Source organism: Ostrinia nubilalis, chromosome 21 (genome assembly GCF_963855985.1).
Source record: "Ostrinia nubilalis chromosome 21, ilOstNubi1.1, whole genome shotgun sequence".
NCBI lineage: Eukaryota > Metazoa > Arthropoda > Insecta > Lepidoptera > Crambidae > Ostrinia > Ostrinia nubilalis.
In genome coordinates this window covers 8,926,646-8,949,055 of record NC_087108.1, presented here as the reverse complement: position 1 = coordinate 8,949,055, position 22,410 = coordinate 8,926,646, and the positions used below count along the sequence as shown (strand labels likewise).

At 35.2% G+C, this 22,410-nt stretch overlaps 2 protein-coding genes across 4 annotated transcripts in view; one reads left to right on the top strand and one right to left on the bottom strand.

Annotated features, from left to right (window-relative positions):
* LOC135082302 (flotillin-2) overlaps nucleotides 1-22,410 on the bottom strand; it is a 268,349-nt gene that overhangs the window by 115,212 nt on the left and 130,727 nt on the right. The gene's annotated exons all lie outside the window — the stretch shown is intronic.
* LOC135082300 (glucose dehydrogenase [FAD, quinone]-like) overlaps nucleotides 1-22,410 on the top strand; it is a 47,550-nt gene that overhangs the window by 3,969 nt on the left and 21,171 nt on the right. Inside the window, exon 1 of one of the 2 annotated variants that reach the window (XM_063977084.1) lies at nucleotides 20,518-20,837. The exons of the other annotated variant lie outside the window; for it this stretch is intronic. The gene's annotated coding sequence lies outside the window, so the exon portion shown is untranslated. Of the gene's footprint in view, nucleotides 1-20,517; nucleotides 20,838-22,410 lie in introns of those variants that run through there. 2 annotated transcript variants of the gene reach the window in all.

Genomic DNA, 22,410 nt, shown 5'->3' with positions numbered 1-22,410 from the left:
GTTACAGCTTAAAGGTATTATAGACCTGAGTATTTGGTATGAATTTCAATTTAATACCTCTACGCGTTTATGAGGAAATGGGTAGTAAGTTTAAAATTATTAAAAAAATATACAGGGTGTTAGGTAAATGGGTATATGAGCCGACACTAGCCCATGTTAACATGGTCATATAAATGGTATGGTGAAGTCAGAAAATTGATATCTTAATTTTAATTATTTTAATTTTCATACAAATCGGATTTTATAAAAAATATTTTGTATGAAAATAAAAAAAATTAAAATGATAATATCAAATTTTTGACTTCACCGTACCATTTATATGCCCATGTTAACATGGGCTAGTGTCGGCTCATATACCCATTTACCTAACACCCTGTATATTATGTGATGTAACTAAAAATTTATGGTTTTCGTAATTTTTCCTTTATCTATGCTATAAGACGTTGCTTCGTACCAAATTTCAAGATTCTGAGTTCACGGGAAGCACCCTGTAGGTTTTGATTCCCTTGCAAGTGTCGAAAATTTGCGGCATAAACGGCTGTATCTTTTGATTGCGTTGGCTTAGAAGTTTGATTTTTTCACAGCTTCAAGGGACAGTAGACCTGAGTAATTGATATAAATTTCAGCTTCATACCTCCACGCGTTCCTGAGAAAAAGGGTCTTGACAGACGGACGGACAGACGGACAACAAAGTGATCCTATAAGGGTTCCGTTTTTTCCTTTTGAGGTACGGAACCCTAAAAACACCGGTTATTGTCATAGTTACGGTCAAAGTTAGATGGTGCAACTCAGCCTTAATCTTAAAAAGAGTTTCTACGTTTGCGACAGTCCTAAGCTTCGAACAATGCATAAAGCATACAATATGACAGTAAATTGAAAACCACAAAAGCAACTTCAAATGAAGACAATGCAATTATGTATACGCGAACTATCTTTCACTAACGAGCGCTAACATATATCATAGACAATGTCAATTAGCACACCACATAATTGTGTCTAGCACAGATACTGTCACTGACATAAATCAAAACTGTAGTTTTAAGTTACGCAAGCATTTTATGAAGTAAAAAATTCACTATAATCGCGTTGCATTGAAGTAAATAAGCTAATATTCTTGGAATTTCAAACGCTTTGATTTCTCTATTTTATCGACAGTCGTCATAATAATATATTGTCTGCATTTATATGTATTGTTTTATAACAATTCAGCGCATGTGTATATTATATCAGGTATGTTACATTTTTTTAATTTTGACTTTCGTCGAAAAGTGCCCCAAAGTGGTGCCAGTTAGTTTCAGGCGTTTTTAAGTGTCCTGAAAGATTTTAGACTAAAATAAATAATTTGAACTTTGACGTACAAGATCTATCCAAAGAATATAGTCAACCAAATATTGCTACGTTAACGTAAACATACTAGACGGTGAAACCAAATTGTGTATGTTCCTAATTCTGTGAACATTCTATTTTTAACCGACTTCAAAAACAAAGGGGGGCTTCATTTACCCCTCATTTACCCAAACAATTCACTAGATTGTCAGATTCCATTGATATCCGCAAGTAACGTAAGTTCTTTAAAATCCAACCACTGCTAGCAATTAAGCATAATAGTATCAATTACGAGATTAAGAACATTGATTGAATTAATGAATTAAATAGATCTATATACCAAACTTATGCGTCTTTGTACCTACTATTTAAAAAAAAGTACGTAACTTGCATTTAGTATATATGTCACCGTAAGATTATAAACATCGTTTGATTACAATCTATCTCGTGAGATTGTAAACTGTCGAAAAATTGTGAACCGTAACATATGATTGCAATTTAACGCATTATTTTTCGCTTTATTGTAATCTATCGATGGGAAGCGGTCAAATTGTGATCTCAGGCGCTGATTGGTTGAACGTTATGTGCCCCCCGCCATCCCGGCACTCGCCATATTTGTTTGTTATTTGGTTTGTTGTTAAATGTAAACTATTGTTTTTGTGATTATAAATTAATTTCGTGTTAAAAATAATTCGTGTTAAAAATAACAAATCTATAGAATTAGTTATGTAAAATTATTGTGGACGTAAAAAAATCTGTGATAAACTAACGAATTAGTGCTAGTTTCCGAACATAACGTAAATTACATAAATTTTTCGTGTTTTAATATTTGTATGCGTGTGAACTTAAGTGATCTCATTGAATACTATTTGCCATGTCGGATATTGAGCCTGGTCAACAAAATACCTCTGAAAAAACAGGTATTGTTAATCCAAACGAATTTACCATAGAGTTACAAAAATATTACAGTGGGCATAATGAAAATAGTAAAAAATTAGAATGGACAAATCAAAGAATACAAAGTATAATAAAATTGTTAGATGAGTACAGCATAATTAAACCTCAAGGTATTTTAATTTGTGTTACAGGACAAAATGATTGATTTTTTATAAGTTTTTTTTTTATAATTTCCCAATTTCAGTTCGTGTTTGAGGACAAAATAACCGTTTTTGTGTTTAATTTTATTTTTTGTTACACGACAAAATATTTTTTAAAAAAGTGTTTTTTTAATATTTCCCATTTTATTTTATGTTTAAAGACAAAATAATTGTTACCTACTAAATAATAAATAAATACTTGAAGAATTTTTAAAGTGTATTTATTTTGTTTAACTAACACCTCTATTTCACTTCTAACTCTGTGGGGACAAAGAACGGCTGGTCGTGATTGGTCGCTCTTACAATAAGACCGACCAATCAGGAAGAGCTTTCGGACAGTTGACAATTTGACGCGGGACAGATTGTAATTTTACAGTTTCACTTCGATAGATTACAATAAAGCGAAAAATAATGCGTTAAATTGCAATCATATGTTACGGTTCACAATTTTTCGACAGTTTACAATCTCACGAGATAGATTGTAATCGAACGATGTTTGTAATCTTACGGTGACATATATAATGCGTCTAGAATCAAGAATTTTATTCTACGTGTAAAAATTCTGAATTATTATTATGTATCACAGGAGTTGACCCTAGATATAGTTCGCTATACAGGCGGCTGCCAGCCGGCCATTCTGGAAATTATTGGGGAGAGACTTAAATATGTTCAGCAGCACAAATCTAAATTATTTCACTAAAGTATTATGTACCTCGGTATGATTTTTAATATGACCAATAATTCCGTTTTAATCGCTATATTACGCCACCGTTTCAAAATTGCTTTACAGCCTCCCGCTTGGTCTATTCAACTAATCTAGATCCGCTTTCACTGGTAAGTATCTTAGAAACTGGTCTAGTTTGTACATGATAAAGGACTATTAATAACATTTGCAAGTGAAAATGCTATTGATAAAATCGATTTGTAGGCGCTACAACCGTTTCCTAGTTACGAACTTGTTCTTCTAGACCAGGGCTTTCCAAAATATGCGTCGCGAAGCCCTGATCGTCGCGACGCAGTTTGGGAACATCCAATGTCATCTTACATAACTTTTCACTTTGTCAACTGTCAGAATGTATGGGAAAAATGAAGCCAGAGTGGTCTAATTTGAAGTGCCTCACTTTTCTAGCTCTTACTAGGTTTCTAGGCGTTATAATTCTATGCTCTAGATAAAGTAACTTCGTTAATGGATAACGAAATGCCCCTTGACAATTTTAAATTCGTAAATAAACATAATATTATGACAGATCATCCCAAACTGGGGATCGCAAAGAAAATGTTTAATTCCCAAGAGTGACATCTTCAGAATAAGTTTGGGGAGCCCCGGATTTAATAACAATGTAGATGGTTTACAATGTTACTACATACCAAAATAAATAGATTTCTGCTTAGTAGTATTTGACTCCCTATATACCTAATTAAGGTTACATATTTATGAAATATAACACAATTTTATAAAAACTGAATTTGAAATGAGGACCAACGACTTCGATAAGTATCAAGAAGGCGCTGGATGCAGGCCACTACTAAGCGGTTCATATGGAAATCATTGGATAAGGCCTATGTTCAGCAGTGGATGTTCTATGGCTGAAATGATGATGATTAATAAATAAACAATATTTTCGCAGCCTAGCGCTTCATTCTTGCAAATTAACAAAGCCCAAATTCGTGTTACAGCATTAATGTTATCAAACATCTCATAACATCATTATATGGCCCTATAGCACTGGTAATTCGTCATTATTCTGCACCAATTATTCTTATAGTTCCGACAAAGGGCGGGTGATATAACTTACGTAAGACCCTTAAAATATACTTCCTTTATTTTCTCCTCACTTTTCCAAAAAGTATTATTCACAAAAATTAGGTACAGTCAGCGTCAAATAGTTCGTGACATCCAAAGTGGCCAAAAAGTTCGCAACACGTCTTTGTTACAATTCGAATAAGGTTGTGTTTATTTATTTATTTATCTATATAGTTGTCAACTTTTGGCCACTTTGGGTGTCACTATTTGTTGCTGACTGTACTTGTACCTACTTATGTTGTACTTTTTTGTAACAAACAAGGATACTATGAATACCCTATTCAAATTCTTTATATCCTAGTGACAATTTGTAATGGTGTAATTAAACACCTTTAGGTATTACATGCAGGAGCTTAATTAGTTACATTGAAGGTATTGCAACAAAGTAGGTAGCTATAGTAATATAAAACAACATAAGGAGCAAATTACGATCTAAATAGAGGTACATGAGTCTACAATTTTTATATCTAAATATAGTGACTGACTGACTGACATAGTGATCTATCAATGCACAGCCCAAACCACTGGACGGATCGGGCTGAAATTTGGCATGCAGGTAGATGTTATGACGTAGGCATCCGCTAAGAAAGGATTTTATGAAACTCCACCCCTAAGGGGGATAAAACGGGATCCACGCGTACGAAGTCGCGGGCGGCCGCTAGTTTGCCAATAAAAATGAAGATATTGTATTTATTATGCAGTTCATAAAGAAGTTGACACAGTTCAGAACACACAGACTTCAAATCTTGCAGTCTACGTGATATAAAGAAGGGACTGTTGACTTTTACTAGCTGTTTATTAGTTCATCATCAGGTCATTCAGTCTCCACTACAAGAGCACGACCTTCTCTTATTTACCAAAATTAAGCAAATGGAGGATTTTGGCTACTCTCTTCACGCGGACCATACAGGTTTGAGGAGAAGGTTTATTAATGTTACTAGCTTTTGCCCGCGGCTTCACCCGCGTGAAATTTAGTGTCACAAATCGGCATAAATTATAGCTTATATGTTAATCTAGGTTACAAACAATAATACTGTAAAGTTTCAACAAAATTCGTTCAGTAGTTTTTGCGTGAAAGAGTAACAAACATCCAGACATCCAAACTTTCGCATTTATAATATTAAGGCTGTAGGTTAACAAAAAGCCATATTACACATACACTTCATAAAGCAGCATGTGCGTAACAATTTCGAGTTAAAAGGATAATAAACTCGAAAAATTTCGCAACATTCAATAATCCGAATTACGTAGCTGATGAGTTATAGTTGAGACGTCAGGGAAAGTTTTGTCAAGCCGACTTTTGGAATTACCAAAAACAAAAACAGAATTTGTATACTAGTTTTTGCGCACTGCTCTGTCCGTCTGTCACCTGGGATATAACCTATCCTTATGTCTTTTCTCAGGACTTGAACCTCTATCTCTCTCTTCAAATTTCATCTAAATCGGTTCAGCTGTTTAAGCGTGAAGAAGTAACGGACAAGACATGCACACTTTCGCATTTAATGTAAGATGCTAAGGATGAAAGAATTATTCAAATCGGTCCAGTTGTTTGGAGCCTATACAATACAAACAAGCAATCAAATCTTTCCTCTTTATAATATTAGTGATGAAATATATTTCACTTGTAATTTATATTAATTGCAGTGTATGATCGGATTAAAAAAAGCAGTAAATAACATAATTAAATTGATATACCAATTTGAAGTAATAAAACAAAATTAAATGCTTTATTGCGTTTCCGAAATGGGTGCAAGTGCCAGCGCATCAGTTTATACAGTTTTGTTGAAAAAACTGTACCTACTTATTACAACATACATAAGTCGCCATATAATTTAGCACGATGTGCCCGCTTGGGTACTATGATATACTATTTTATAATATTTGGAACTTTCATGTTGCATTTTTTACTGTTTTAAGGCTGAGTTGCACCATCTTACTTTAACTTTGACAAACGTCAAAAATCTGTCAAATTCCATACAAAAAGCACCGGTTATTGTTATTGTACGGTTAAAATAAGGTGGTTATAGTGAGATGATGTGATATATTTATATGATTCTGCCCCTGATAGGGCGCATCTAACACCAAATCAAAACGGAGATAAAGTTTCAAATAATTTAAATGGGTAATTCTTCAGCTGTCCTTGAGTTTAACTCATATTCGAAAAAAGTGTTAGATGCTCCTTTTCAACTATCAGGGGCAGTATTTTATATTGATTGAGTCATAACACCAATTTAATGCAATAAAAATGCACACAAACGAAAAATAGATTATCATCATCTTTTAAGCAAATTAACTGGTTTCTATGCAAAAGCATTTCACACTAGAAAGATCAAGGTTGTATTTTGGACATGAATTAGTCATGAATCTAAATAATTTTGCGTAAAGATCACAATCTGGTCGATTTATCTTTGCAAACGACAATATAGAGTTGCAATATTACTTTTGAGACAGCAAAGTTTTAACAACTAGACCGTGACTCTATTTCTTTATGGACACATAAGTCATTTAATAATATAATGTAAACTAGCGGCCGCCCGCGACTTCGTACGCGTGGATTCCGTTTTACCCCCTTAGGGGTGGAGTTTCGTAAAATCCTTTCTTAGCGGATGCCTACAGCCCGATCTGTCCAGTGGTTAGGGCTGTGCGTTGATAGATCACTATGCCAGTCAGTCAGTCACCTTTGAGTTTGTATTATTATTTGGATAAGTCATTGAACAATATTATGTAAATGAGCAATAAGTGCCACTTGTGGTCTAAACTAGAGATGAAACGGATAGTTGTTTGGCCGGATACCGGATACCGGATATCCGGCCAGCTGCTAGGCCGGATAGCCGGATATCCGGCGGCCGGATAGTTGGCCCATTGTCTCGTTGCATGTCGTGACGAGTTTAGCGCCGCACAGGTGTTTCGAACGCGATTAGTGAGTCTATTAGTAGACTAGACTAGTCCCACTTTTCTAAAATCGGATCTGTCCGAATAGAATGTCAGATTTTGCCACTTGTCTAGGGGGCAGATCAATTCGGGTGATTTCGGTTGCTATCGTGAGTGTGTGATTGTGATTGAATAGCGAAAATTAAATTACTTTACTTGCTGCGTAATCTGACTGAACTGCGTGCATCATGTCATCAGACAATCAGTGAAAAAAAGATCGCCTTTTTTATTTGGCAATATTTCGACATTAACAGATATTTACTATTTATGTATTCGTCATTAGAGTGAATATCCCAGAAAAAGAAATTAGTTTTTTGAAAGGCCTTAATAATGGCTTTTGTGTAACTTTTTGAACTTAAAATAAAAGCCGTCATTATTATAAGCCATTTTATTGATATTTACCTCAAAGAATAATGTATTTCATTTTATTAATAGGAAATTGTCGTAGTTTTTTAATATCCGGTATCCGGCCGGATAGTGAGTTACTATCCGGTATTCGGCCGGATAGTAAATTTAAGCCGGATATCCGGCCTACCGGATAGTTACCGGATATCCGTTTCATCTCTAGTCTAAACTGAATAAATGATTTTGATTTTGATTTTTTTTTTGGATTTTGAATACGCGACACAAATTTTAGGTAAATGTCAGGTAAGATCTACAAAAGATGCATTATAATTTTGATATTTAAAACTTCGTTTACCTATTTCATGGTCTGAACATTAAAACAAACGATTACTTAGGTACCTACATTACATTTAATCCCGATTATTTCGCTACTGTCACAAAGAGCTGAAACTCAAAGAGCGTGGCAACTAAAATTGATAGTCCACTCATTATACAATATTACGTACATTTTTAATAACTACAACTTCTGTACATCGACAAGTACAAGCTGTTATACACCTTACGTCGGCGGCTTAAGAGTAATTAACACAATAACATCAAACAAAAGTAATGTAAGTATAATTGTGCTAACTTTCACTGCGATGCTGATTTTAACGAGATTAATTAGTCTCTCATATGTGTAAATAAATAAATAACATAACTATAAAAGAATTGCACACACGTCAAAGCAAATTAGTAAATAAAATCGATTTCTTAATTTGCACTGAATTTCTTCTCGGGCCGCATCCGTGTTTTTGCTGGAATTCTTCGAATCACGTCGGCTAATAGAAGTTTACGTTAAAACTGAGTGACAAGTAGTACAGTAAAATCAATGGCCTAATTCTAAAACTCTGATTGTAGTGTCAGCTTATGAAAGCAAAAATTAATGTGAGTCATGCTTTTCGTCCACAAATCGCAATCACGCTAAATCCAATCAAAAATGCAATGTGACAGATCTAAAACTTCAATAATGCATCGATATTTTCCAACAATTCAACATTCGACTTCAATTTGATTCGAGATCATCCCAAGTTACGTAGAAGACTAGCTTTATTTATAACCCGCGTGAAATTTCGTTTGTCACAGATCGTCATAAATAGCCTATAATGTTATTCTGGGTTAGAAACAATAATACTGTAAAGTTTCATCAAAATCCGTTCTGTATTTTTTGCGTGAAAGAGTAACAAACATCCAGACATCCAAACTTTCGCATTTATAATATTAGTAGGATAGGATAGCAAGCATTATAATCTACAATATTCTGGCATTTTAAAGATGAGTATGCTCTCGAGTTCAAAAATCACTCCAGAAATCGATTTAATAAAAAAAACTCATAAAACTCATTTATTTTTGCACATAGGGCTAAGCACTTTACACGTCCCAGTATTAACCCTACCACTGCTTCGGGACAATAAATGATCCAGTGCTGAGAAGAAGCAGCGCAAGAAACTCAGTCACTATTGTCAGCCTCCATTTCAAGGGTTTACAGTTTTTAAAATATACAAATTATAGTCATAATAAGTATTGATGCGACGATGCGAGCTAGGCAGTTAAACATTCCAAACATTTTTATCTTTCGTATAATCATCAACTTTATAGTAGCCCTTTTTCATTTAAATTTGTGACAAGAAGGATAAAAAAGACAGCAAGTATCCAACTATAACTTAAAATCTGTTCAACAGTTGGTCAGAATAACTAACTTTCATATTTGCGCAGTCTAAGTGCCTGCTTCAAGTAGATAAGTAAAGATAGAATAATGGTTTAACTTCAACTGAGAGTTAATCTCGTCCTGCAGTGTTAGTGCACTTACAATATCAAGTGGGTTTTAGCTGACTTATTTCTACATGTGGTTAAAGGTTTAAATAACCTTTGTGTTGTCACCTGCCATCCGGTTTGCACTGAAGGGAAATCGAACCTTAACTTCGAACTCCTCCTATGTTCTTTTGATTAATTTCCTCGGGTCCAATGACAGTTAAACTTTCCCCCGTGACAAACTTGACCTTTACTGACTGGTTAGGTTTTTATTGGAGGTCAAGCTGTAGAACCTGGCTACACAGGAGTTGCAGCGATGCGAACGAGAGGTGGCAATAGTCCCTTACCTTTTATATTTATTTTTTATTTACTTATCAAAAAGTATTTATAAAATCAGGTCAAGAAAATTGTAACTTTCAAGTTCAAACCAAAACCTTGAACATTCACAAAATACCGGACTCAAGAAAGAATTACACAGTCATACATTATAATAGGCTTTGAAGCTCCATACAAAACGTGTTGAGCAACCGACGGAAGTATTACGACATGTGCTCATTATTTGTTTATGTGTATTTCATAATTTAGTGTTTATTTATACAGGGTGTGCCGTAAAGAGCGTGCCAAACTTAAGATGATAGACAAATAGATGTCCATCTATCTATATTCTATACGAAAAAAATGCCTTAGTAAAAGTATTACCACCATTTCAGAGATCATTTTTTTATGTTTTTTAAAATCCCCAATTTTGTGGCTCTGTGCATAAATGGGCAAATATTTTTCAAGATGAATAAGAGAAATATCTGCTCATTTGTACATACAGCAACAAGTGAAAGGCTCAAAATTGAGGATTTAAAAAACATGAAAGAAAAATCGTATCTGAAATGGTGATAATTGAAATAAAATTTATAGATGGTCTATTATCCATTTCCTTAAGTTTGGCACGCTCTTTAAGGTACACCCTGTATATACCCACATGGAGGCGAGTCACGCTCCTAAGTGTGTCAAAGTATTAAATGTCTGAAGCTAGGCCGAGTCGTAAACTTTATGGATTTATGTTAGACAGAAAAATACTATAGAGTTAGACTCATTTTCTTCTTGGCGTAAAATGTAGTAGGTAATACATATGCTTGTACGTCCACTACTACAGACTACCCTCCCCCTAACGTAGTTTATGTATCTTCGGGTCAAATCGGGTCTACGGGTGTCGCGTAAGTGAAATATATTAGAATTTAGAAACTTCCCATAAATTTGTAGTAGCCTCACAGAGAAAAGGTGGGCCAAACTGTGGAGAGACTTGGGCCATCCATACTCCAATACCATACGCAAGCCCAGTGTGTATTGGTGAAGAGGTATCGTTAAGGTAACTGGCCAACCTTTGTTTTATGTTAACAAGGCCCATACTAATACCAAGTCGATCCATATCCATATTTGCAGAATGGACCATGTATCATGTAATGTATGTAAATGTAATGGTCGAGTCTTATTTTAAAAGGATTCCGACGATTTTTTCACCCTGTATATTAAATTGCGTTAAGTTTATTAAATGACGTTTGCTCATATTCATTACTTGCTCAACTTGTATGCTAAAACAATTAATTAGAATGTGTACAATACAACAACTAACTGCAAGTAATTATGTGTACCATATTGTAACCTCCGCCAGGCCTGTTCATCTCCGCGAGTTTACATCGAAAACAAAACACGCACGATGGCCCACCTACAGGATACTATTCGACAAGGCCTCACATACGAGCGAACATTGACTCACGCACGCGTATTCTTGTGTATGATGGAAGAAAATTAAGAAAATGGTGTACTAAATACTGTGCAGTATTTATTTAACTGCCTAAATAATAATGAAAACACAGAATGTACTTTTTTAAGTTGCCTCAAGACACTGAGAGGTAAATAAGTAGTTAATATTATTCATGATAATTCATGCTAAATCATGTATTTCCTCCGCCATTTTCCGCAGTTTGGCACCTCACGTCACATCATTTTACCGAAGTCAGCCCTATAGCTTCGGCGCAGTGCCGATAACTGACGTTTGTCAACAAAATGGTGCTTGACTCTTGAGACAGGCCAAATTACACCATATTGTTAATGACATTGAGCATACATTTTTTTTAAATACCTTCGCGAAGTAAAACTTCTGTACGTAGTACTTATTATTATTCTGTGCCTCCGCTCCAAACACAAATAGTCCAGTCAATGAATGCTTTAACGACGGTGTAGAAAGAAATCCGTGGAACACAATTTCTGACCTCGGGACTTTATTTAGACTAGTTAGGAGGTGAACATAGCAAAAGTCCCCGCCCTTAGCCCTTGAGCCGGCGGGGTGAGGGGGGTTTAAAGGTACCACTTTTCGGTTTTTCGCTTAATCCTCGGAAACTATGTGTCCTAGTGACATGACTACTATGAACCAAAAAATGCTTATTCAATTTGCTCCCCGCCGGCTCAAGGGCTAAGGGCGGGGACTTTTGCTATGTTCACCTCCTAACTAGTCTAAATAAAGTCCCGAAGTCAAAAATTGTGTTCCACGGTTTTCCATCTATAATGCTTTATTGACTGGACTAAAAGGCGATTTCTTTATTTACTGCGCCATAGGGCAGTGTAAAATGTCCAAGGATATTTATTTATTATTTATTAACTAATCTAACGCGCGTTGAACGGTAGTGTAACTATGGAAATGTAATTTTAAACTAGTGTTCAACATGCGAGTAACTTTTTATTAATAAGGGAAATGATCTACTAGTTTTCATAGATTTTTTTTTTTTTTTTTTTTTTAATTTGGGCATTTTTAATTTCAGAGAGAGCGCAGCGCTATCGGTTTACGCGTTGCTCTCTCCTACGTGATTTAGAATTTTAATTGTTGAAAGATTTTAGGTTGCTAACTATGTTTTCAATGTGGGTGGTAAATGTTGTTATGGAATCTTGCTTGGTTATAATTTGTTGGAAATTGAATGGGTCGATGTTGTAAATTTGGCAAACTATATTATGGCTAAGTCTTGTTGATTGAAATCTTGGGCAGTCCTGAACGAGATGCAACATTGATTGGGTGGTTATATTATCACAGGGACATGTGTCATTGTCAGTAATCTTGAATCTGTGGAGGTATTCTTTATGGTATCCGTGGTTTGTGAGTAACTGAGTAATAGAAAAGGAGGGTTTGATATGTGATATGAACTCGATAAGATTTTCATACGAAGGGAGCCAGGATTTAGTGTACGCGCAATTATCTGGTGTAGAGTAGAGTTTTTTGGATTCCTGTTCTGATATTATTTTATTTTTGTGTTTAATGTAGCTTATGGGAACTTTATTAAAATCGGGAATTGTCTCTAATGAAGCCGCAGCCTTAGCAGATTCTGTAGAGTTCAGTAGCATTATCAAACTTGAGTATGGACAAAAGAGGGAATGGACTGAGGGAATGGAATGAGCAGAGGGATTGGACTCTACACGGGGCTATGCCCACCTCTCGTTCCCACCATTGCAACTCCTGTGTAGCCAGTATCTACAGCTTGGCCGCCAATAAAAACCCAACCAGTGAAGGTCAAGTTTGTCCCGGGGGAAAGTTAAAATGACACTGGACACGCAACGAAATTAATCAGAAGAACATAGGAGAAGTTCGAAGTTAAGGTTCGACTTCTCTCCATTGCAAAGCGGAGCTTCCGACTCTACGGACAATAACTACATGCAAACAAAGTAATCAACGATCTATGTTAAATACAGACAGAGATAATTGCGTATTGAAACAACAGTTGTCGTAATCGGTCTGCTGGGCTGCTAACTGGGTGATCCAGTTCTACCATCGATCTACTTGAGATCTAGTATGCAATTGGAAGTTTTATCACATTTGCTAGATGATTCTACAATAATCTATAATATCTATACTAATATTATAAATGCGAAAGTAACTCTGTCTGTCTTGCTTTCACGGCTAAACCACTAAACCGATTTTGATAAAATTTGGCATGGAGATAGTTTGAGTCCCGAGAAATGACATAGGGTAGTTTTTATCCCGGTTTTTGAAGCAGGGACGCGCGCGATAAAGTTATTCTGTGACAGACAAATTTCCATGAGGGCGAAGCCGCGCGGGCGGAAAGCTAGTATTATTATATGTCATGCGTCTTTTAAAATAGTAGGAACTCAATAAAATAGCAAAGTCTTGCTATTTAAAAATTTGAAATGTCACCGATATTATAATATGTGAAGGCAACATTATTCCAATTCCAAATGACACAGAAAGGCCAAGATCAAGAGTATCGACATAATAAAAATTGACATTGTCTTTTAACGTTAGCTCTTTCTTGCATATTCATTTATTTCTCCTTGCTATACCTATAGCTTACATGTTTTTGAGTGAGTAAGTTTCACAAATTTATGTATTTTAACTTTATTCAACAATGTATCTGTTAACGAAAGTGTAATTTTTGAAGAAAGTAAGTACGTAACAAGCCTGTAGCTTAATATTTTTTACGTTTGAAACTGGTTCTTAATTTGTCCAGTAAAATCAAAATAATTTGAGAAGTTGAAATTTTGCGTTCTTTGATACGACGTGTAAGATGAATGGAGGTAAATAAAGTATACCATGCATCATGATTTCTGCTTATCATGCACCATCTGCAGCCGACTTACCCACTTTTTTGAGAGGTAGGGCAAGTAAAAAGTTAGATAAATATCTCCAATTATAAAAACCGGTGTAATTAACAAATCACATAATTAGTTTTCACAACGCAGACTTAACACTTTGATTGCAAAAACACCCCTTTTTAGGATTACCATATCTCAGGATTTGTTCTGAGATTTCAGGATTTTGGAATTCTTCTCAAGATTGCGGCTGAATTTTGCAAATCTCAATCTCTACACCTTATAAGTTAGTGAGTAATGCCCGTTTTCCAACAAAATTCCTGTTATTTGTTACCATAAGGGTCACTTAAAAATTAGGGATTGATGGTGAAAACGGGTATTAGTCTCATGTAAAAAGGAACCCACTTACTTACCCAGACAGAGTCTACTCAAATTGGTGGAAAATCCAAAATGATTCAATAAATTTTAACGATCCCCATAAATAATAATATCAATTAATTAAATCACCTAAACGAGATTAATATTATGGCATGGAATAATTGCACGACAATTTGCCATTACACCACGGCTTGCGTAACCAAATAGGCGTACGGAGAGCATCGGTCTTTCTCCTAACGATTTCTCGATTACGCACGTAAAAGCAGAAACTAGCAAAAAGACACAAAGTTTTTGCCACTGATATTAGACGCATTTGGTAAACGTTTTCTTTTAACGAATTTGTTCGACACAGGCCATGTGAAGTGACATTGGATGCGATGAGAAAATGCACACACATAGTGACTGACAGTGCAGTATTTAAAAATAATATGTATAGCCTGACCAGGAACATAAAAACCCTGGCATAGAGGCGCGTCAATTGCATTTGATAGTGCAACACTGAGTACAGTCGTACCTGTGTTAAATTAATAGGCTAACTTTATGTATCAGGATTCAGGATTACGGGCTAATTTGTTATTTTCATAAATTAACGAAAAAATATTATTATAGGTAACCTGGTTTAAATAAATTAAATGAAACCATCAATCGAGCTAGTAGGATTTATTTTATTATTCATCAATAATCAAATTCAGAACTTGAATATTCAACTGCAATGTCTGCTCATGAACGCTTCAAACTCGGTACTTCTTTCCCAATTCCATAAAATTCAACACTTAGAAAGTGACAAAAAACTTTAAAATAGGTAGTTGAAACAAACCACAGCAAATTTTCATAGTGGACTGTACTATACGATAAACATGTCAATCAATTTGACAACCTTTGTCGGAAACATTATTCAATGAAAATATTGTCCGAACCCTTAGTATTTCTCTTCGACAAATACTTTAACACATTGCGAACCACTTTTCTTTCACGACTATAAAAAGATTTTAGCAATTTAATTCACAAAATCAATTGCGCACATTTAAAATAAAGTTTGTTTACACTTTGACAGCAATAGACTGACATGCAAGGTGACATGTCAATGAAGTTTTCAGTTACTGTTGCCATTAAAAGAAATTAGTACCATTAGTTTTCCGCAACATGGCGAGGGTTTTTATGTTCCTGGTCGGGCTATAGGAGGTATTAAGTTAGATTTTGTACAAAGGCTCTCTTTTAAAATATCTTTTTAAAACTACTTAAGTAACTCAACGTTACCTTATGGTCATGAATTTGTACAGACATACAGCCTCCTCCTTCTGGAGTTTAAATTCTAATTCTTTAATAGCCAGTATGATAAATGTTTGACAAATGTTTCATAAATGTCATATTCTAAAATTATTCAGCCCCCTTAGACAAAACGCACTTTTTGATCGAATCGAAAATCGAATCCGTCAAAACTCCATACAAAAAAGGGGCTTTTCGACCACTTTTCGACTGGTTTGCGATTATAATTTGCACTTAGTCTAGACCCACAGGCATTTATAATCAGTCAATAATATTTTATTTACTTTTTGTTTTACATATTTTACGCCCTCTATCGGCAAGCGTAAAAATCACACTCAAGATAATGCTACTACTCGCCGCTAGATGGCACTTGTAGAATTTAACACTACAAACTAGTTCTTTAAGGCATACTAGATAGCGCTATCGCGCTATGCACGGAAATTGTAAAACAATGTAAGTTTTCCCAAAAAAAATTATTTTCGTAAAAATGTCAAACGATCCGAGGGCTGAGTGTGAGTTTTTTTTCAAACGCGCTCACTAGTGAGTGCGTCAAAAAATGACATTCAATGTATGACGGATTGTACAGCGCCCCTAGCGGGAAACTATCAAAAACTAAAATTTTCATACATTTTTAAACGCGCTCACTAGTGAGCACGTTTGATGTAAACTCACACTCAGCCCAAAGAAATTGTTGTAACGAAATTCTCAAATCGAAGAGGAATTATGTAGGTGGCAAATTGCGGAATCATAACAACCTATAACGGGATTAGATATCAAAAAATGGTCTCGCGAATAACGGATTTACTTGTTTTTGAATTTGTCATGTTATTCAACCCAATAAAATAATGATTATACAAACTCAATGGATTTTGGCAAGAAAACAACAACTTGACTCTTGAGTAAGTAAAGCTGAAAGACAAAATACTAAACTGTGTTTTTGATTGTCGTAATAAAATAATATCAAATTACGGGTTATTCCGTATTCGACCCACGACAACTCAACCCACTCATTATTTTTTCCTTACTCAACCCAATTTTGTTCCTTACTCTACCCACAACAAATTTTTAATTTTATGTTCCTTATTCACCCCAAAAACTTTCCTAGCTCAACCCATTTTAAAACCACTAAAAAATATAAGATTTTTATGTACGGTCAGAATAAAAATATATTTTTTAGAAATTTAAGCTCAATTAACTTTTGTGTTAAGATCGTTCTATTAAATAAAACTGCAGGAATTCTGATACAATAATGTATTTGAAAAACTTTTTCACAAAAGGACACAAATCAAATAATGACTAAATAGAATCTACTATAAATAAATCCACTATAAATCTACTATAAATCAAACGACTGTGATTTTTTATTAAATCAGTATAACCAAGCGATGGCACGTATAATTTTTTCCCTAGACACTTGTTCATGAATGTACAAATATTTCAAATAATACAACGTATTTCATCTTTTTTTTTCAAGTGGTATGAGATGACAAAAGAAAAATAATAAAAGTATTCATGTGGACAGCTAATCCCGCGGTAAAAGTTTTCAGCCTCTAAATTTGTTTATGTATTTACCTTAAAATAAAATAAAATCTTTGATATATTTTAGTTAATCAACATATTCATATCTTATCATTTTTTCATGTAGGTGATGTTTTTTATTTTTTTTATTTAATTATAAATCAATGTACATACTATAGTCTATCCAATATAGCTTGATTAGAATGACAGTTGTCAAACGAATGTGACTAGTGCTGGGTATGTTTCGTACGGTTTACATAGATGTATCGATAAGTTTTCGAAAAAATGATATAAATAAATACACCCAATTTTTCTTCATATCTTTATTCATAAAAATGACAATTAAAATTTATATTTAAATAAAGTAAAATTTAAATTTTATGTCAAGGGTGTACAACCTAAGTCGTAGTCATCATCATCAGTGTTCTTCAGTGGTTTTTTCCTCTCGCTAGAGGGCGGTGGGCATCTCTTCTAGAGCAACGGTGCTATGAATATCCAAAAAATTACTGGTGATTTCCGATGTTTGATTATTTAAGAATGAAATGTTTTTGGTTTTTAATAGTGAACATTTAGATAAACGTATCGTTCGTTCGTTCGTTTCAGCCGGAAGACGTCCACTGCTGGACAAAGGCCTCCCCCAAGGATTTCCACAAAGACCGCTCCTGGGCCGCTCAGAAAAAAAAAACGTCAGAAAAACGTTTAACTTGACTTAAATATGTTAAAAAATTAGTTAGAAAAAAAATTTGGTAAATATGTTAAAAAAATAGTTTTAATTTTAACATGACATTTGTCGATATGTCCCATCACTAACATTTTTGTAACTCGAGTTAACCTTGTAGAGACGTCGTTAATAATCTAGCTTGATTTTTATGATTTCGAATTTATTATTTTCGAACTTATTGGTATAATTTAACGCTGCATTTACACGAAATTAACATTTTTATTGGAAGCAATGTCGTCGAAAATATTGTTTGTAGGTCAGACGTGAATTATTTCACGTCCGCCAATATTTAGCTCTGATTAATCGCTACTACAAAGTTAAGTCGTTACTTTTGATGGCAGCTGTCATTCTAATCAAGCTATATTGGATAGACTATAGTATGCATTTATCATTATTAAATTTCCTAAAAAAACAGTAAACGTTGTTTTGCTATCCATACTTATTTTTGGTATATTTACTTTGGGTTGAGTAAGGAATGCATTTGGGTAGAATAACGAAATTATGTAATGGGTTGAGCTAGGAATACTAATTTGGGATGAGTTAAGAAATGGGTTGAGTAGTCATGGGTCGAATACGGAATAACCCCAAATTACTCGTAATTATTGGAAAACTAAGTTAAAAGTTTAGGATTGAGTTTAACTACTTTTATTTAATTGTTTTTTAAGTTTATTTAATGGTTGTTAAAAAGATTATGTAGGTAGGTTTACTTAAGCAATATCATTAGTTCAAAATAGAAGAAATGTAGGTATTATTACCGGATAATAATTAATTAAGTACTGTAATAATATACTTATAACCATTATTTTTTATAATTATATAATATTACGTCATAATAAAGTAATAGCTTTGTGGTTCGTATACCGGACCGGACTGCATAAAAAGTCAGCTGAAGTAGCGGTACGAATCCCTTGGGAGCCAAGTCGATTTGATCATCAGCATTCCACCATGGACGTCCACTGCTGAACATAGGCCTCCCCCAATGATTTCCACAATGGCCGCGGTTGTTGGCGGCCTGCCTGCATCCAGCGCCATCCCGATTTATGAGGTCGTCGGTCCACCTTGTGGGTGGACGTCCTACGCTGCGCTTTCCGGTACGTGGCCTCCACTCAGTGGCGATTTTTTTATGTGACAAGAGGCAAACGAGCAGATTTGATCAGAGGAAGCATTTAAATCTAGATCAAAATGATTTGTATATTTTATACAATCATATCCCTGGGGTAATACTGGGTATTCAGGGACAGATCGCTTTCTAGCGATAGGCCGTCTTGAACTTGCATGCCTTTCCTGTAGGTTTTTTGTAGTTGCTCATTCTGTGCGTACAAAAAGTCAAACTTTTTACTCTTAGGCTGGGTTGCACATCTTACTTTAACTTCGACAAAAAATCTGTCAAACTCCATACAAAAAACACCGGTTATCGTTAAAGTTACGGTCAAAGTTAGTTGGAGCAACTCAGTCTTAATCGCACTTGCTCTATCTGACGCCAGCTATCATAATAAATTCACGGATATTAGGTATATATCTCCATTAAACTGTCTCTGGACAAAATCGCGTGATTTTCACCGATCGCCTTTCTCTTTCGGTCTTCCGCAAACCCGGCGAGTTAGAAAGAGGAAGACTGCTCAAAGGTTGCGTTGTGAACTTGTGAAAGGCTATCCTATGTTGTTGAATGCATTATTGCATAGAGCATGGTCATCAACAAACGAAAGTGCTTTTGCAGCTTAGGGCTACATCGTCATAGGTCATGTAGTCTCCACTACAGGAGCACAACCCTGTTTAACTACACTGAAAAAATGTTTGGTGACTGCTTACACAACAAAAGTGACCACAGAACTAAGTGTTAACTATAACCAAACTAAGTCTAGCTCACTACAGAATTATTTGTTTAATTTACACAACATTTTGTTCCTCATAACCAAAGTTTTCGATGGTCACTTTTGCTGTGTAAGCTATAACCAAACATTATTTTCAGTGTAGATGCAAATGCAGGATGTGACACTTCACAGGTCAACCAGATGAGTCAAGAAAGGCTAAAGACGGCTCAGAAAGAGCTATACAAAAATGGCGACAAAAGCCCAACGGGTCGTAAGACTGTAGATTCGCGGGTCGCTAGATCGATTCCCGTCAAATGATGGAATTTGTCGTGAATCCAATCATAGCAAGGAATTGCGAATGCAAAAGGTTCACACAAACTAGTTAGGAAGTAGGAAGCTTCTCATACAAATTGTGACATCAGATTTCAAGATAAACTTCACTTCATACCTACACTAGTTAAAGGGCAATTACGCGTGGATTATGAATTCACGAGATTTTCGATCTGATCATGCACGATCTTACTTTTAGTCCTTGTAATCAAATAATGTTTAGACCACTAATTTAATAACAACATGCAAACTAACCAAATATATGCAGACAAAGAAAAAATTACCTAGAAGCTGACAAAAACTAGCTCTATAATCCAAAATATTTCGATTTCTCATTATGAGAGCATTAGATTCTCGCACTTCTATCAGAGGTGAGAGTTGCTTGCACTGTAAACAAATGTGAGGTCCCTCACGTAGACAGCTGGTCACCTCTGTGTCACCTCACTAACCCAATTAGATCAACTTGTTTAGGCCCCTCTAGACCAACATTGGCCGGTTGGCCACCACATTTTTCATCTGCACACCGGAAAAACGAAGACGTTTAAAAATAAAATCGAGAAAAAACCAATTAAATCGTCTAGGCCAGTTTGAACTGGTATCAATGGCCGACACGGCTGCTCACTCGCTCCAAGCCATAGCGCGCTGCCGCACGCGTTCGAAAGTCGCCAACAGCACTGCTTTCTATCAACCAACATTTCAAATTCCGAACGGATTTAAAAAAAGAACGCCACTTACAAACACGTAATCGGAACAGTGACATTTGAGATTAAAAAACAGAACTGTCAGAAATTTAAAAAGTGCAAAACATAACGGCAACGAAAGTGAGCATTTGGAGTGCATGGCATACTAACAAGTGTTTTATGTGAGAAAAGTATACAGTGGATTAGTTTTATTTCCATGTTGGATGCTGCGGAAGTAACAATGGGTCCAAGGTAATTGCACATCTTACAATTATGTACGGTCTCGTTGCTATGGGTGCCACTGAAATAATAACCTTAATATTTGTACGTCAATAAAAACAACAACCGCGATAAAGTCGGAAACCTTTAATTACATAGTCTCGATTTTTTACGGCCATTACCACTCCATTCACTTCCGATTATGATGGACTTTAAAAGGTTTTTTCTGATAATATACATAAACACTTCATACATTTTAAAGTTCAACATTTGACACCTCACCAGGAGCTTTCAAGCCTTAATGGACCTTTAAAAGGCTTTAAAAATCACACGTAACTATCAGAGTAATCTTAACCTTAAACTTGTTGCTCATAGCTCGTAGGCATAAGGTTCAAAACAAATAGAAAGTCAATTTCTACTATCCTGGACGTGAGAGAGATGACGCTTCCTGACCCACCGGTCGGGCGAGATTCCGCACTCGTCCTATAACGACCACTTTTACCGGTGTGTTCTTTCTTTATCTTAAAACCTCTTTCTATGCACAATGTACATAGTCGAAATAAAAAAGTCTTGGAAAAAACAATAATAATTAAACTTAATGTTGGCCGGAAGAACTCAGTCCATAGCCGAAAACCTCTTTACAAAAAAAACTTAATGTTGCTGGCCGCATCAATATCACGTACAGATTGAGATTATGACGCGGCGGAAAAGTGTTGCCGGCCAGTGACTGATGGTTCTTTTTTCAAAAGAAGAGCGTACCGGTGATTCTTTTTTGTTTATTTTTCAAACTCAATGTTATGTTATTATTATTGAAGTTCATTTCTCGGAAGATAATTTTGTTTCCTTCTTGCTCGACTGTATAACAAATTAATAATGAATTATTTTCAGCGAAATACTGATTAATTCCAAAGACGTTCTGTTACTTATTAACGAATTAAGTAATTCAAGGGATAATTAATTAATTACCTCATCATCTGATCGCAGGGTCGTTGTCGTTAGATGCGAACAGGTATTCGCGCTCGTGTCGACACGCGATCATACAAATTGAATTATTAGTTTTTTACCTCTATCTTTTATCTATTGCTAACCGACTTCAAAAAGGAGGAGGTTCTCAATTCAGTTGGTATATTTTTATACCATGCCATCAAATGAGATAATTTAAATATGACCTACTGTTTGATGATGATGTTTCGAAATTCAGTAGGTACCTAAATTAACAGTTTTTTTTAGCCAGTAGACACTGACACTGACGCCAAAATTTAATTAGAAAATTTTCCACTAATATTTTGGCTGATAAAGGTCCGGTTTCTGAATTGACATTTTTGGCTTGAGCTTGCTCATAATCAAGTTTGAACTATTCATATTAAAGTCATCCTTGAATAGGAGTTGAGCACGTTCAAGCTAGAAATCTTTATTCATATACTGGACCGAAGTCTACCAAGAAAAAACTCAACATAGCTGCCGCGTAATACAGCTAAGCAACTTATAATCTCTAAAATCAACAAACGATTTCATCTATTGTAAGACAATAATGACCGCAACTAATACAATAAACGCGGATGGTCAGCGATGTGACACACTGACCGACTGAGCAAGATCTCTATCG